Below are 17,769 nucleotides of genomic sequence, written 5' to 3'. Positions count from 1 at the left end.
TAGATGGGGGGGAAATGGCAGGTATCCATTGGAAGTTCTTAAATATTTGAAGATACAGGTATATAAAACTCAAAAGTTGAAGTGACCCCTCTTTTTGTTAAAAGGGGATAATTATCAGTGGTAAAAGTGTTACAGCCACAATAACCTCAAGGTGAGCCTTTAATTTTTCAAAAAGACTGGAGAATAATTTAAAAGAGCACCAATTCAGGTTTAACAGCGTGTCCTCTTCCCATCTAAAATTATCTCAGATTCATGTTCAACCCTTTGATAAACAGAGATCTACCCGACAACTTCATTCCACAGATGAAGGAAGGAGAACCTGGCCCAAGTTCTAAGACAAAATGACCACTTTTGAGGAGGTGTTTTCTCACCAATATTCTAAGAACCATCGCCCAAGGGAAGTGAGGGGCTGGAGAGATGCTGCCATATTGTCAGTGCAGAAATTACAGTGCTGGGAGGGTAGGCGCGTTTCCTAAGATCACCAGGCCAGTCGCGGAAGGTCGGAGCCAACAGGAGCCACTGACATCATCAAACCTCTCATTTTACGTGTACCAGAACCCAAGGGAAGATGGCTCCCCCGAACCTATGAATGAAGCTGTTAAACTGGAACCCCAGACTACTCTTCTGCCAGTGCCTCTGCCACCTCCTGAGTGACCATGTGTGAATAATTCTCAAGGCCTACATGCTTTTCCAGCAAGTTCTTCTGCTAAATCCAAGCTTACTGAAGCATGGCTCAGTTTCCCTGGATCCTAGATCACTGGGGTGACTGTTAAAAGTGCAGAATCCTGGGAGGTAGTGTCCTTCCACCCGCATTTTAAACAAGGCTATTTCCGATGTGTACTCAAACTTGATAACTCTTTCCTGAAACATAACTAAGTCCCTTATTCACTTCTCCAGTACCTATTTTCTGAGGCTTTGGTGTGCGATGAACCTCGGTGGCGAACTCAGGCATGTGAACGATGCCTTCTAGCCCGACGATACGTTCTCTGGGTTTAGATTGTAAATGCATCATCTGCCACGAGGATTACTCTGAATTTTTCAAATCTTGGAGGGAGTGTGTGTGTGTGTGTGTGTGTGTGTGTGTGTGTGTGTACCAGCACACAAAAGTTGTGTCATGGGACTTCCCTGGTGGTTCGGTGGTTGAGACTTCGCCTTCCAGTGCAGAGAGTGTGGGTTTGATCCCTGGTCAGGGAGCTAAGATGCCACATGCCTTGCGGCCAAAAACCCAAAACATAAAACAGAAGCAATACTGTAACAAATTCAATAAAGACTTTAAAAATAAAATGGTCCACGTCAAAAAAAAAGAAAACTCTAAAAAAAAAAAAAGTGTCACAACTGTTTTGGTAACAAGTCACAAAATTCTAATCGGAACAGGAATTTACTGTAAAGGATACTGGATACTTTCAATCCAAGGCAGGAAATCAACTGGTTCTCAGAGGCGTCCAGAATGCGGACTCCAATGCTGCGAAAGCCTTCCCGTCACTGTTCATCCAAGCCTTTCTGTGCTTCTATGTGTACCTGCTTCGTTCCTCCCCTCTCCCTCTCTCTCCCTCTCCCCCTCTTTCTCTGAAAAATGAATTTCTAGACTTCTCTGGTCCTCAAGGAACCAGAGACTTTCCATTCGTCTTATGTACTCTCCCCACCCTCACATAAACACGCTGAATTAAACTTTTTCTGGCCACCGGCCCTCAGCATTTGCTCTGCCCTCAGCCTGCAAAGAGCATTTTGCCTGACAACTTCTTTCCCCATTGTTATAAATCAGTTCAAACACTGACTCCTAAGAGAGGACTTCCCTAGCTCATACTTACTGGGTACTTATCATACGCAACTGTGGCTCACAAAATCCCTGAATATTTGACAGTCGGCTCCCATTTAATTGCTCACGTCCTATTCCATTGCTTATCTGCTTTATAGCATTTAACCACATGTGAAAGTACTGTGTTTACCTATTAGTTTGCCCATTTAACTTCTGTCTTATCATGATATAATGGGAGCCCCATGCAGAGGTGTGCCAGGGCTAGTTCACATGGGCTCATGACAGCTAACTGTCAAATAAGCAGGAATTCTGTGAACCACTTGTTAAACAGACGACACCGTGGAAACTGAAAAATGCTACAAATCAGGACTTTCTTTTATTGGGGTATAGTTGCTTTACAACGTTGTGTTAGTTTCTGCTGTACAACGAAGTGAATTAGCTATATGTATACATATATTCCCTCCCTCTTGCACTTCCCTCCCCTGACATCCCACCCATCTAGTTCACCACAGAGCACCGAGCTGAGCTCCCTGCGCTATACAGCAGGTTCCCACTAGCTATCTGTTTTACATATAGCAGTGCATATATGTCACTCCCAATCTCCCAAATCATCCCACCCAACTCCCCAACCCATGTCCACACGTCCATTCTCTACTTCTGTGTCTCTATTCCCGCCCTGAAAATAGGTTCATCTGTACCATTTTTCTAGATCCCACATATATGCATTAATATACGATATTTGTCTTTCTCTTTTGACTTATTTCACTCTGTATGACAGACTCTAGGTCCATCCACGTCTCCACCAATGGCCCAATTTCATTTCTTTTTATGGCTGAGTAATATTCCATTGTATATATGTGCCACATCTTGTTTATCCATTCATCTGTCGATGGACACTTAGGTTGCTTCCATGTCCTGGCTATTGTAAACAGTGCTGCAATGAACATTGGGGTGCATGTGTCTTTTTGAATTATGGTTTTCTCAGGGCCCAGTAGTGGGATTGCTGGGTCATATGGTAGTTCTATTTTTAGTTTTTTAAGGAAACTCCATACTGTTCTCCATAATGACTGTATCAATTTACATTCCCACCAACAGTGCAAGAGGGTTCCCTTTTCTCCACAACCTCTCCAGCATTTACTGTTTATAGATTTTTTGATGATGGCCATTCTGACCGGTGTGAGGTGATACCTCATCGTAGTTTTGATCTGCATTTCCTCTAATAAATAGTGATGTTGAGCGTATTTTCATGTGACTCTTGATATTTTTCATAGAATTAGAATAAAAAATTCTACAATTTTATATGAAAACACGAAAGACCCCAATTAGTCAAAGCAATCTTGAGTAAGAAAAATGGTGCTGGGGGAATCAGGCTCCCTGACTTCAGACTATACTACAAAGCTACAGTAATCATGACAGTATGGTACTGGTACAAGAACAGAAGTATAGCTCAATGGAACAGGATAGAAAGCCCAGAGATAAACCCATGTACCTATGGTCACCTAATTTATGACAAATGAGGCAAGGATATACAATGGAGAAAAGACAGCCTCTTCAATAAGTGGTGCTGGGAAAACTGGACAGCTACACGTAAAGGAATGAAATTAGAACACTCCCTAACACAATACACAAAAATTAACTCAAAATGGATTAAAGACCTAAATGTAAGACTGGACACTATAAAACTCTTAGAGGAAAACATAGGAAGAAAACTCTTTGACATAAATCACAGCAAGATCTTTTTTGGCCCACCTCCTAGAGTAATGAAAATAAAAACAAATGGGACCTAATTAAACTTAAAAGTTTTTGCACTGAAAGAAAACCATAAATGAGATGAAAAGAAACAACCCTCAGCATGGGAGAAAATATTTGCAAACGAAGCAACTGACAAGGGATTAATCTCCAAAATATACAAACAGCTCACGTAGCTCAATATCAAAATAACAAACAACCCAGTCAAAAAATGGATGGAAGACGTGACAGACAAATCAGGACTTTTAAAATGTTTCCCAGCGAGCTGGGAAATGTACCAGCTGTATCCACCGGTACAGCACTAGTTCCATAAATGTACCGCTGTATCCACCGGTACAGCACTAGTTCCATGAAAGCAGAGACTTCTTTCCTTTTGCACTGTTAACACCTAGATACCTTCAACATTGAACTTGTGTTGAATAAACCGACGCATGACTTACTACGTTAGACGATTTCTTGTTTTTTCCGAAATCCACAAGTCTTGGGGAAATGATTCATTTGCCCAACTAGAACAAGGTACTCATGACTGAATAATTAACTACGGCAAAGGCAGCAGTGTCATGACATAACTAGGGGCTGGTCCACTGATTGTCTGCTGTGTTCACAGGGTGGAGGTGCCATTTCCAGAAAAGGCACTGGGTAAACAATCAAAACAATTAAAAGAAAATAAAAATGTTCATTACATTTATCTCTCCCACTGGACTAGGATTTTCCTGAGGCAGAGTTGATGTCATTCAACTTTAGCCCCTCTGCCCACCAACACACTTTAGTAAATTCATCAGAGGGGCAGATGCCCCTCTGCCCACCAACACACTTTAGTAAATTCATCAGAGGGGCAGATGCCCCTCTGCCCACCAACACACTTTAGTAAAAAATGAATAATGGGCTTTCCCCATTGACCAGCAAAGCTCTTTCATAATGACATGGGAATGGTGGGGGAAGGCTCCATTTGAAACCCTTCTTCTAAAGCTCATTTGCTTTATTCAAGGAAACCAATAGAACAAGTGGGTCCAGGGACTCTGCTCTGTTGCCTAAACCATCAGGAGAACATCTCAGGCCAAATCGGATAAACATGCCCAGGAAACTCCTCTCTGTGTTAACAAAGCACATGGTGCATGCTCTAATAAAAATGAGCCGTTTTATAGATTTATTTTTACTATGTTAAGCTTTTTAAAATAATGAGCCATTTTTGACAAATAACCCTATTTTTAATTTAGCGTTGCCCAAATATGCAGTAATAACAAGGGTGACACAAGTTCTTTTATATTCTACCCCTTAGGTGAGGGATTCGGGATAGTAGTTAAAACCCAATTCTCTCTTTCTTTCAAAGAATATAATCAAAGTGCTGTCTCTAAGTGGCTGCTTTACTGCCTGACAGAATATGTTATCTGCCTCTTTCTCCATAAAAGGCTTTCCAGCGAGTGCTCTTGGTAAAACGATCTTGACAAAGTTTGGGAGACGAGCAATGCCCGAACATAAAACAGTCTGAAATTAAGCAGCCGAGCCACATTCGCAGCTGCTCTTGACATTCGTCACGAGCCCACAGCTAATTAAACAGAGGTAACTTTTCTCCACCTCGTCCCATTGATCACCCTCCAGGCTCGGTCTGTAAGCAGGTTTTTCTGTGAATTGTGGTCTGCTGGGAAAATCTGTTCACATAAAGGTATTTGAAAGTTTTGTCTTCCGTGGCCCCAGAGCAAGCTGGAGCACTTCAAAGCAATGACGACAATCTCGGGAGGAGAGCTTTCCGAGATGCGCCTGCGATAAACTGCCTGCTTGAGATGGAGGGCCAGGTGGGCGCGACTTGTGCATGTTCCCTGCCACCTCTCAGGTCCCTGAAGATTAGCCATCTCTCTCCTGGTCCTGAGGCAGTGCGGACTCGTCTCTAAGTACATTTTCAGGCACATATCTGACCGTCGGGGATCATTTATGGAGGATGCTATAAATCTCAACTCAGAGAGAGAAAAGAGAATCATGGTGCTCAATGACTGGTAAATTTTGGTGAGCGACAGCAAGATTAAGCTCTAAATAAAGGCTTTCAAACACCGTCCAGAATCAGATGCAAAAACAGTGATGCCCCAAAGTTACATTCTCTTAGGACCCCATTAGACAAAGGAGAGTGTCTTCTCATCACGAACTGCCATGCTAGTCAATTTCTTCTCCTGCTCTTCGTGTTTCATATCCTTTTATTGTTCCAATAAGGACAAAAGCAAGCCAGGGGAACCTTCAGTCAATCAGAGCTGCTACTTCACCTGGGGGCGAGGATCCCAGGATCATACCTGGAGACACAGTGTGAAGGTTGGAGCTGCTCCCTATTGGTCACCTCAGGCGTTGACCCTGGGCCAAGGGCACCCCAGGCTGCCCTAACTGAATTACACTCTCCCCTGCGATAAGCATCAGTACCGAGCTCTTCCAAAATGGGCCTCCACCCTGGCTACACATTTAGAATTGCCTGAGAAGGTTAAAGAATTACCAAGATGGGGTCCCAGACCCCAGGGGTTTCTATTCAATTGGTCTGGAGTTAGACGTAGGCATCAATGATTTTTAAAAATGCCGCAGAGCAAGTGGTTTCAAGCGTATCAGAACAGGAAGCCAATGGAGCCTCACCAGGTTCACTCAGAGACAAACCAGAGGTGCTTATTGAAGGGATACGAGTATCCACTCATGCCAGCACTAAACTAGGGTGCATTTCCTAAGACTGAGAAAAGAGATTCCAGGTCACCCACAAACCAAGCCTGGGACACATTAAATGGAGGCTTGAAGACTCTTGGTTACTCACGTGACCACAGTTCCATATAAATGAGTGAAGAGGTCCTGGTGGAGACTGAGATTAAAGCAGAAGGCAGGCCTCATCCAAAGGGGCCAGATGAGCCTAAGCTCCAGACAGTGAGGCCAGGAGAAATTTGCCAGGTTGTGCAGTTTTTTAGGAAAAGCTGGGAATTGGATTTCTCTACAAAATCTCTTGTTTTTTCAATATTGGTTCTTTTATGTTTTAAACACAGGACCAGCCAAAAGAAACATTCTCTGGACCCTGTCACTTGTGGAACATCTCGTGGCCCACAGACCTCCTGGTACAGTGAGCTGGACCACTCCTGAGGAGCTTTCTCATTGATCAGTTCATCAACGTCCCTTTCTCTATGTGAATCTGTTTCTGTTTTGTAAATAAGTCCATTTGTGTCATATTTTAGATTCTACATATAAGTGATATCACATGGTGTTTGTCTTTCTCTGTCTGACTTACTTCACTTAGTATGATAATCTCTAGGTCTTTCCATGTTGCTGCAAAGGGCATTATTTCATTCCTTTTGATGGCTGAGTAATAGTTCATTTTATATGTATCACATCGTCTTTATCCATTCATCAGAGGAAAGGGGGTGGGGGAGAGGGATAAATTAGGAGTTTGGGATTAATAGATACAAACTATTATACATAGATAAACAACAAGGTCCTACTGTATTGCATAGGGAACTATATTCAGTAACCTGTAATAAACCATAATGGAAAAGAATATGAAAAAGAATATATGTAACATATATATGTATAGATCTGAATCGCTTTGCTGTACACCAGAAGCTAACATAACACTGTAAATCAAGATTTACAGTATAAATTTTATTACAGTATAATATTTATTACTGATTGAAGTATCAATAATAAATTATTTTTAAAAGATGTCATAAGTTTAAAAAAAAAGCCCCTTTCTCAAGCATCTGCCGCAAACATGAAACTTTGACATGTTGCCTAAAATTCCTCCAATCAGATATGCGTTTGAATAGAATAAAAACTTTTGACCATGAAAGTCCTCTCATACCTCAGAGGGAGTTAGTTCACTACAATATGCACCAAGGGAAACAGAAGGATGTGGGAGGATAATAATAAAGGATGGTTTATTTTGCCACCTGTAGCATCACCAGAAGGGGGAGGTTGATGAGAGGCACCAGGAAGCCCGGGGGCAGCAATGGGGCCCAGGGACCTGCAGACAGTGGCAGACTTGAGATTAACAGGAAGAAAGAGCAATAGAATAGTGACGCTGGGCTACATAAATAAACATAAACATGTCCCTGCCTTCCTGGAATTTACATCTTTGAGGAGACAGACAACGTACAAATAAATATATAACATGTCCAAAGTGTATGAGGAAAGAGTGAGGGATGTCGTGTGGGAACGGTGGGGGGATGGAGGGCCCTGAGAGCCATCGCACAGACACTGGCCTTAATTCTGCTTGAGACAGGCAGGCATCGCAGGCTTTGCAACAGAGGAATCACATGATCTGACATATTTCTAAAAGACTCACTCCACATCGCAGTGTGGAGAATATGCTGTAGGGGCCAGTGGTAGAAGCTGGAAGCCCAGCTAGGACAGTGCAATCATCCAAGCCACAGAGAATGTCTCCAACACCAAATCAGATTTCTGCTGCAAGAATACTGGGAAACGCAGCAGATTAGGGAGGTGAAAACAACAGATGCCTAACAAGCGAGCTTAACCATCTTCCATTAAACTGGACAATTAACACTTGCCTCTGGCCACTTTCTGAAGCTGAGAGCTGAAAGGACTATTACATTCTCAGCCAAGCCCATCCTAAGAGAAAGAAATTCCTCCACTCTTTGTTGCAAGGGTCTAAGAGTTGTGGAGGTCAGGAGAGTAAAAAGAGAATGATGGCTTTTACTCTGCTGACAGCCAGCAAATGTTTGAGTTATGGCTAACAATTAAGTCCTAATTGGCCATAATGTAAACCTCTTCTGAATGGAGGTGTAAATATTGAAACAGACAAGCTGCTATTTTTCAGACCTGGATGGCAGTCAGTCAAAATGAAAAGCTAATTTCAGCCTTGCAGGAAAACTCTATTGTAATCAAGTGTGACAGAGTGGGAACAATAAATTGGCATTTAAGGTGAGGGGCTATTTACTTCCCTGTTGCAATGCTTGTGATGATAAGTTACACTGCCCCTTTGCAAAATTAAAGCAAGCTATGGCTTTGATCCAGAGCATGAGGAAACAACTGGGGAACTGGCCAGAGGCAGAGTTCAAAGACAGCTGAGAGCTGAAGGCAAACAATCCACCTTCCCAGATGTCCAGTGCTGGGGGGTGTATCTCGTGCTATTTGGTTGTCCTCGCAATAGCGGGCCAAAGTAATTAATCAGAAGTTTACACTGAAAATCATGAAAATATAGGGGTGTGTGTATGTACTGTTTAACCATACTGCAGCCCAACATTAAAATCTAATTATTGGGCTTCCCTGGTGGCGCAGTGGTTAAGAATCTGCCTGCCAATGCGGGGGACACGGGTTTGAGCCCTGGTCCAGGAAGATCCCACATGCCGCAGAGCAACTAAGCCCGTGTGCCACAACTACTGAGCCCACAAGCCACAACTCCTGTAGCCCATGCACCTAGAGCCCGTGCTCCGCAACAAGAGAAGCCACCACAATGAGAAGCCAGCACATCACAACAGAGTAGCCCCCGCTTGCCGCAACTAGAGAAAGCCCGTGTGCAGCGATGAAGACCCAACGCAGCCAAAAAATAAATAAAATAAAATAAATTTAAAAATTTTAAATCTAATTATTAAGGATCTAAAATATTAATTTAGTAATTAATTTGTTTAAGAATTATTAACTAGGTGCCAGTTATGTCCAAGGCCTTATTCTAGGCACTAGGGAATCATCAATGGACAAAATATATGAAGTCCCTTCTCCTGAGTAACCTACATTCTACTGAAAATAATAACAGCTAAAACTTTGGTTCTTACTCTAGAAGTCTTCACTCTTCTAAGTGTGTTACTTGCATTGACATATGTATTCCTCATAATAACCCTAGGGGTTAACTACTTTTACTATCTCCAATTTACAGATGAGAATCCTGGGGCACAGAGAGATTGAGTGATGAGCCCGAAAGCACACAGCTTTGGCTCCTGGAACACAGCCAGTGAGCCAGGCAGCGTCCTCTTTGAGCTTCAGGTCTAGAGGGGATGAAAGCATTATAGGAGGAGTTCCAAGTGTTACAGTTTTTACAAAGGAAATGCATGAAATGCATGGGGTTGGGGCAGGGGGAGGGAATAGGCCCCAACCTAGCTTGCGTATTTTTATCACAGCAGTAACACTTGTAATACGGCCTCTCATAAACATGCATATGTTTTCCCAAGTAACATGTCTGGCTGATTTGAGGACAACAGTTGGTTTTGCTCTTTGCAAAAACCAGTGGTCTGGAATCCTAATCTCCTTTCTCCGTATTCATTTTAACCTCTCTCCCTCCAAATTCTATTACGGGTGGGCTGAACATGGGAGGGCGGGGTGGATATTTTCTAAGACATTAAACTTCTTGAATCATACAGTGTATATAATTTATATATGTAATGTTCTGAAGACTTCATATCTTCTGTGAGTCTCTCCATTATAAATTATTTATAGGTTTTAATATTTCAATAAAGCCGGTAGGATTCATTCAGCGGCTCTGAATTGCTTATTCTAATACTCAAGAAAGATCAGCTTGTAAAATATTTGCTTTATTAATCTGAACATACTGAGGGGATTTTCTTAATTGTTCAGGGTTTAAGGGTATGACTAAAAAAATGAAAAGAAAAAGAAAACTCTTTCCGTCCCTGAGACAAACTTTCCGTCCCTGAGAGTCTCAGATGACCCAGGCCTGTGTCCTTGTGTAACGCCTGCTCTGATTCTCCAGCGGCAAAAGAGATGTAGAGAAATTTTTCTTTTTAAATGCTTACTTCCTAAATAAGCTTTGTTAATTAGCTGACAAAGGAACTGTAAGCTTTCTCACTTTAATGGGGACAGTCACGACACAGTAAATGCTCCAAGTTTCCAGATCACATTCTTCAAAGATGTCTGTGGATGACATTTTAAGCTCCACCCAGAAAGCACAAAGCCAGGGTTCATTCGGTCACATCATTTGGCAAATTACTCATCCCCTCTGTTCCTCAATTCCCTGGGCTATTAATGGGGGTAATAATTGTATCCATGTCATTAAGCCAATATCAGAATTCAACTAGTCAATACAAAAACACCTAGAACAGCACGTGACATGCAGTAAGTTAAGTATAAGCTGCCATGTTGTTTTGTTGTTATATATTCATTTCACACATATTATTGGACACCCACTGCACTCTTTTCTAGCTGTGAGGGATACAGAAACAAATGAGAGAAGACCTCCATCCATTACTGTATACTCTTGTAGGCAAAACAGACAAACAACAAATACATGAGATAAACTTCAGCTTCTGTTAACGGTCATGATGAAAATAAAAAGGGCTGATGGGAGAGGATGCCTCCTTGGGTTCCGTTAGGTCAAGGGAATCAGAGAAGCCTCCCTCTGGAGGTGATACTGGAGGTGATGCTTGAATGGTAGAGAAGGATCTGGCTGGGGAAGTATTAGAAAGAAGTGATCTGCACACAGAGAAAAACAAGGGCATGGGTCTTGGCCTGGAATGTGTCCGCTTGTTAAAGTGGCAAGAAGCCCGCCGAGCTCAGGGAGAAGTAGCAGAGCTGAGGTCCCAGAGGTGAGCTGGGACCAGGTCCGGCTGTGCACACGGGTGAGATGCTAGCTTCTCTGCCAACCATACTGGGAAGCTATTGGAATCACAGGAGCTTGGAAATAACATCCTTTAACCTGCATCTTAAAAGATGACTCTGACTGCCATTGGGAGCCACGTATCCAAGTCAACCGCAGTGAGCACATCCTTCCAGACACTGAGGGGGAAAGGGTGAGGGATTTACCAGGAATGTGACTCTTACAGGTATGAGAGCTGGAGGAGACCTCCAGAGGTTAAGGTCCAGCATCCTCATTTCACAGAGAGGGAAACAGCACATCTCCCAGGACGTCAAGCTCAGACTTGAGAGAAACACTGATTGCCTGGCAAGTGCAAGTGCTGAATAAATCCAAGACGAGGCTTGAAAGCACAGCTGCACCTGTGCTCCAGAAACAGCACCCGTACCAGGTTCTTTATTACCCCACAGAAACGTCTTTTTCCCTAAGTCTTCCTGAAAATAATCCTCCAGCCCCTGTCATCACTACTCACTGCCAGGCGGGGGCTGCAGACACAGGCTGTGCACACAGACCCACCTGAGGACAGGTGTAGGAGAAGGAAAGAAAAATACATCAAGGGAACATGCCTCCCAGGTGAGGTCTGTGCACGAGGGACCCCGCCATCAGAACTGCACGCGTGTTCTGGCCGCCCTTGGGCGGTGGGTCATGACGTCAGGCCTTTAAATAGGAAGGATGTGGATCTTCAGGGAGAGAAAAAGAGGATAGCGCACACCCGCATTCTGCCGCATTTCGCCTCAGAAACCTGAGCTCGGCAGATGGGAGTTAAAGAGACGTGTGCTGCTGCCTGAGGCGTGTCTTCATTTGTTATGTGGTTCCATTTGTTTCTTTCTTTAATGGTTCACTTAGCCAAACTCAGAACCAGAAAAAAAAAAAAATCAATCTTAGAACATGCCTAAACTCTTTTGAAAAAAACTGTTGGATTAAGGTGATTAAAAACGAGTCGAGGATGGATTTTACTACTTAATTTACACCATGTAGAAGATGACATAAATCCAGGGCTGGCATCACCAGTAGGCAAATTAAGTACATGTTTGGGGCACCAGCAAAGGCAGAGGCATTAATCTGGGGGGGGGGGTAATAATTTGTAATGTTAAAAAGTCTAAAAAATAATTATGGGGGAACACAGAAATTTGTAGGACATTCATTCATGTGTGTTTTCTTACGGATTATTTTGAACTTCGCGTGAGGTAGGAGTTTAGGTCATAATCTCCCTATTAGTAAGGGCATCTAAAAGGCTTAATCTCTAATGGTTGTTACAAGGAGACAATGAAATGAGAAATGAAAAGTGCCTTGGTTTATTCCAAAGACTCTGGATGACGGATGTTAGTGCTTGACCCAAGCTCACTCCAACTACAGCATTACTCAATGCCTTAGATGTATTTCTCGGCTTACCGATTTAAAAGAGTTTTGGAAGCCACTATTTCATTTGGTTTTCACACCAAATGAAAGCCTGTGAGGTAACTGAGACCAAGAGGCTCTGGCAATTATCAGGTTTCTGATGACACATTAGTCACTTTTTAAACACAAGCTGAACTGATTTCTCCTTCACTACAGATTTTTTAAAAGGGATTAGTAGGGAGGAGGAATTTGTAAGTCTATTTACAATTAATACAAGTGATAAGACAAACTTTATGAACACTTTCCCTACAACAGAGTTTTATGATACATTTTCTCTAAAATTGTAATTGTGGAGTTAACACAAGTCTTGGGTATAAAGGTTGGAGTCCTACGTTAAAGAAAGTCTGTATAGTCTAAGAGTTTGATGGTTCCGAAAAGGTTTGTCTTCTTTCCACTGAATCTGAGAAAACTTGGGGAGATTATCTAACTTGCATAAAAGAACCAATCATAATCAAATCTAATTTTACCTGGAACCATTGCCCCGTATTTCATTCATGAGTTTTAAACATTCTGTATCCGGGGTGGGATAGGGAGGGTGGGAGGGAGGGAGACGCAAGAGGGAAGAGATATGGGAACATATGTATATACATAGCTGATTCATTTTGTTGTAAAGCAGAACCTAACACACCATTGTAAAGCAATTATACTCCAATAAAGATGTTAAAAAATAAATAAATATTCTGTATCCTTCCCTGTCTTGTTTATAGAGAAAAATGCTGCACATCATGGCACCTGAATAAAAAGGTATTTTTAGGTCCTTAGGGTTGTTTCCATTCTTTCCAAAATCCCTTGCCTAACTTATGACTCCTTTCATCAAGACTGGGCCAGAAGAGACAGGAAACGGAGATGGGGGAAGACAGAAATAGAGATCTCTTTCACATTTCCCTTCACAAAAAGGAGACCTAACTTTCTGATTTCACAATAGGAGGCAAAAGCATTACGAACGTCATTACACAGATAGGTTTAGGTGATCTGCCCCAAATCCCATAGCTAGAAAATTACTGTGAGGGGATATGAACTCTGCCCCTTCAACTCTGAGAGATTTCGGCATGTGACACCGGGAAACAGACAGTCTCATTTCAACTGGATCCAGTGGTGACATGTTGAAAGGGGAAGAGAATTGTCCACTTTTTCAAGCTGACATGATCTTAATAGTGACCTTGAAAACCATGATAGGACCAAAGGAGAAAGTTCCCTCCTCCTGTGTCACTCATTTCACTTTTATTATGTTAAAATGTCGCCATTCTTTGCCCTACTTTTCCCTCCTTTGTCAAGTCTGCTCCACCCCAATGAATCTTCATTTATTAATTTATACATCCACATTTTTTTCATTCATTCAAACAAACACATAAGTGATTACCCAAAACCAGACGCTGCTCTGGAAATGGGAGCTATAGCACTGAAGTTAGACAATGGCCCTGCTTCTGGAGCTTATATCCTACTGTAAAAAGAGAGAGAAGTGTGATGTAAATGAGAAAGGAAAGAGCCAGCACATCCTTGGAAAAAAGCCAAATGGGTCACATGATCAGGAGATGCTGGTTTCGGCGAAGCAGGAAAGCCCTTAAGGGTAAACACTTCTCCTTACCTGCTTCCTTTGCTTGCTTCATCTTTTTTTGTCCCTCTCTTCAGAGCATCATGACCTAGAGCAGGGAAGAAAGAGAGAGGGAAGAAAAGCCTCAGAACTCTTTAATCAAACAAAATGGAATCCCGAGTTTAAATAAACACACCAGATAAAGACAGAGCTACTCAGACTGACTAGAGAGTAGAGGTGAGAATCCAGTCTACCTGTTCTGTTTCCATTTTGCAAGGGCTCTTGGGTGGTGGTGTGGTTCAGAGGTCCATGGAACCATGAAGGCTCAAGACAGCCAAGATAGAAACCACTGACAGCCTCCATTAGGTTATAGACCTAGCCTAGGGAGCAGAGCAAAAATGTCTGGTCAACCTGTTTTTCAGGATGGCCTTTGGCCAGTGTAGCCAGAAGAGTCCTCATGGCTCAGCCTCGCACTCCTGGGTCAGAATTTCTCTGTAAAGATGTGGACTGTACATTTCCCCCAGAGCATTCCATACTGCATCCTTCTTCAAAAATGGGAAGACTGTAGGTAACCGGCCAAGAATTTAGGGACTCAGTATTTTACCCAGTCTTCATCTAAACATGGCTATCATAATTGCTGTTACATTCAGGTAGTTACTAATTCTAAGATTTTAACATAAACAATAAACCTACAAAACATGCATGCATCCTCTTATCTGTTTGCTCTCAATAGGCTTTTAATGACTCAGATTATTTCTGTGTCTACAGATATGTAGCCTTTTGGGGGAGATAGTAACAAAACAGAAACAAAAAAGATAACTTGTGGGAAATGAACCAATTTGACATTCTAAAATTAGCTAAGTTTTGTCCCTTCTTTCTTCATTGTATTATTCTACCTACCCTTCTCCTCAGAAAAAGATTTCCAAGAACTGAAGTTTAGAATCTGATAAACCTCATCAAATCCCTCCAGAGCTTTACCATCTACCATCTCTCTGACCTAAAGCAAACAATTTAATTCCTTTTGCTTAGTATTCTTAACTGTAAAATGGGATAATAATAGTGTCAACTTCATAGGGTTGTGGGCATTGGACTGAATGAGATAACATATGCTAAGAGCGTGACACAGTGCCTGGCACGGAATAAGTGCTCAATAAATGGTAGCTATTATTATATGTCCTGTATCTATTCTATCTTTTTCAAAAAAATCTTAACACTTCCAGGCACAGGAGTTCACCTATAGCCTATACTCCACAACTGGGCGATTGTTTTTGGTTGATAACTATTAAGCTAAGTCTTTAGATTTGAATCAGCCAAATACGATTAAACACCAACCGTGACAACGCCTTGGGTCCTCCAGGCATTTTCACCTTTAATCCTTCCCTCCTTTAATCCTTCATTCAGCCCTGTGAGAACTGTATGACAGACTGGGAGTGGGACTGTGTGATTAACTAGAGTCTAACTGTGTAACTTCAAGTCCTAACTTTATTCCAACTAGTTACTTGGCTTTGGGGAAATTACTTCTCTTATCAGGTTCAACTTTCCTCAAAGTGTTGTAATAAAAGTTTAAAGATATAATGCAGGTAAACATACATGTGGTGTCTGGTGTACAATAAGCACTCAATAACATCAGATTCCATTATAGTAGAAGCTCTTTAATCAATCTCCGCTTAACTAACTTTACAATCTCCATTGCTTCAGTAAAACACTGTGACTGATGCTTACTAGTCCCTGGATCACTTGTTGGCCTGCACACCTGTGCTTCCAGTTGGTAAATTCTATGCAAACCAGATCACCTGTAATTGTTTATGCTATCTGTTCCTGCTACTGAAAGCATACATATGGTACATAAATTGGTGAATGTTAGTGAAAACTAATTTTTCAATGAAAATTAAGTTGAAATGTTTGGAAACTGGAAAGGAAACTGAACTAGGCTTAAGGGGGAAAAAAACATATAAAATGAAAACATCATTAAAGTATCTAAAAATAGTCTACATACATTGCTTCACAATGTATTCTTTTTAATTTCCTCTTAATTAAAAAAAGAAACTGAGAACTCTCAATGTGTGTTAAGGGTACGGTTTACGTAAGAAGATGCAGGACTCAAAGGAGAAGTCCTTGTCCTAAATATGATTAGCAAAGGAATGGAAATCTATATGTTTTCATTTAAAATAAATTCTATATTAGCTATTTTTCCATATAATAGATATAAATGTGGTAGGCAGAATAACAGCCACCCCAAAATATCCATGTCCTAATTCCCAGAACATGTGACTATATTAACCGTATATGGCAAGGACAATGAAAGTTGCAGACAGAATTAAGGTTGCCAATCAGTGACCTTGAGATAGAGAGATGATCCCAGGTTATCCAGGCAGGCCTAACATAATCACATGGGTCCTTAAAAGTGGAAGAGGAAGGCAGAGAGGAGGTCAGAGTAAAGTGATGGGAAAGGATTCAACCAGCAGTTGCTGGCTTTGAAGATGGAGAAGAGTTAGGAGCCAAGGAATGTGGGCTGTCTCTAGAAGGTGGAAAAGGAAAGGAAGTGGATTCTCCCCTGGAGCCTCCAGAAGAAATGCAGGCTTGCCAACATCTTGATTTTAGCCTATTGAGACCTGTGTCAGACTTCTGAACTACAGAACTGTAAGACAACAAATGTATGTTGTTTTTAGACACTAAGTCTGTGGCCATTTGTTATAGCAGCAACAAGAAACTAATACAGTAACACCGAGGCCCAGAAGGTTTAATGACTTGCCTAAGGTTATGTGATAAACCCAGCCTTCTTACTTCAGTACAGGATTCTTTCTACTATTGTCCACCTCCTTGTTTAACGTAACAAAAATTAAAAGTTACAGTTCTTAGAAGGCCAAATCATATGATAATTGATAGTTAAGCAGCCACTACTCTATTACTGTTATTTTGGCTTTAAACTACCATTTCCTAAATGTTTATAATGTGTCAGGCTCTAGAAAGGTCACTGCATACAGAATTACTTTTAATTCTGAACTCAATCTGTAATGCACAAATATTCTCTGGTGGGGAATAACTTCGGTTACTTGCCTAGAGCTGACCAACGAAGACAGAGCTGAAGTTTAAGCTCAACTACCTAACTCAAAAACGGGGAGGGGGAAGGGTAAGCTGGGACAAAGTGAGAGAGTGGCATGGACATATATACACTACCAAATGTAAAACAGCTAGTGGGAAGCAGCTGCATAGCACAGGGAGATCAGCTCGGTGCTCTGTGACCACCTACAGGGGTGGGTTTGGGAGGGTGGGAGGGAGACGCATGAGGGAGGAGATATGGTGATATATGTATATGTATAGCTGATTCACTTTGTTATAAAGCAGAAACCAACACACCATTGTAAAGCAATTATACTCCAATAAAGATGTTAAAAAAAAAAAAAAAAAAAAACCTGTGGAAAGAAGCCCCGTTGTAACTTTGCATGCTCTGCATCCCTCTCCCCTCTCTTTCTCCCCCATCAAATGACCAGGACCATTATGAAACTTCCTGGAGCCCTAACTCTCTATACTTCAGTTAACGGTCTCACAGCGTGAACAGCCCCTAGCAGAAACCTGAAAGGTTTCCCTGGAGGGATCCAGAATTTAGATGCAGGTGGGAAAACAAAGTTAGATAAAGCATCACATTGACAGAGAGCCCTCCCTTCCTAGAGCTGCAGTGCTAAGAGCCTCATTTTGGAACACAGCATCTCCTGCTCAATACACAGTAAATGACTTTCTTACATCCTCTTAAAGAAATGGGAAATATTGAATGAATTCATCTAAGAG

General features: G+C 41.8%; 1 protein-coding gene across 27 annotated transcripts in view; it reads right to left on the bottom strand.

The window, feature by feature from the left end:
* Nucleotides 1-17,769, bottom strand: part of CBLN4 (cerebellin 4 precursor) — a gene marked incomplete at its 5' end in the record, with an annotated part of 575,839 nt that overhangs the window by 70,736 nt on the left and 487,334 nt on the right. For 25 of the 27 annotated variants that reach the window (XR_013824133.1, XR_013824134.1, XR_013824136.1 and 22 more), the window contains one exon: nt 14,038-14,092. Of the gene's footprint in view, nt 1-6,813; nt 6,853-14,027; nt 14,093-17,769 lie in introns of those variants that run through there. The other 2 variants (XR_013824153.1, XR_013824151.1) reach the window with 2 other exon arrangements.

This window comes from Stenella coeruleoalba (assembly GCF_951394435.1).
Source record: "Stenella coeruleoalba genome assembly, chromosome: 15".
Classification (NCBI taxonomy): domain Eukaryota; kingdom Metazoa; phylum Chordata; class Mammalia; order Artiodactyla; family Delphinidae; genus Stenella; species Stenella coeruleoalba.
Note: the sequence above shows the minus strand (reverse complement) of the source record. Positions and strands in the feature narration are given on the sequence as shown.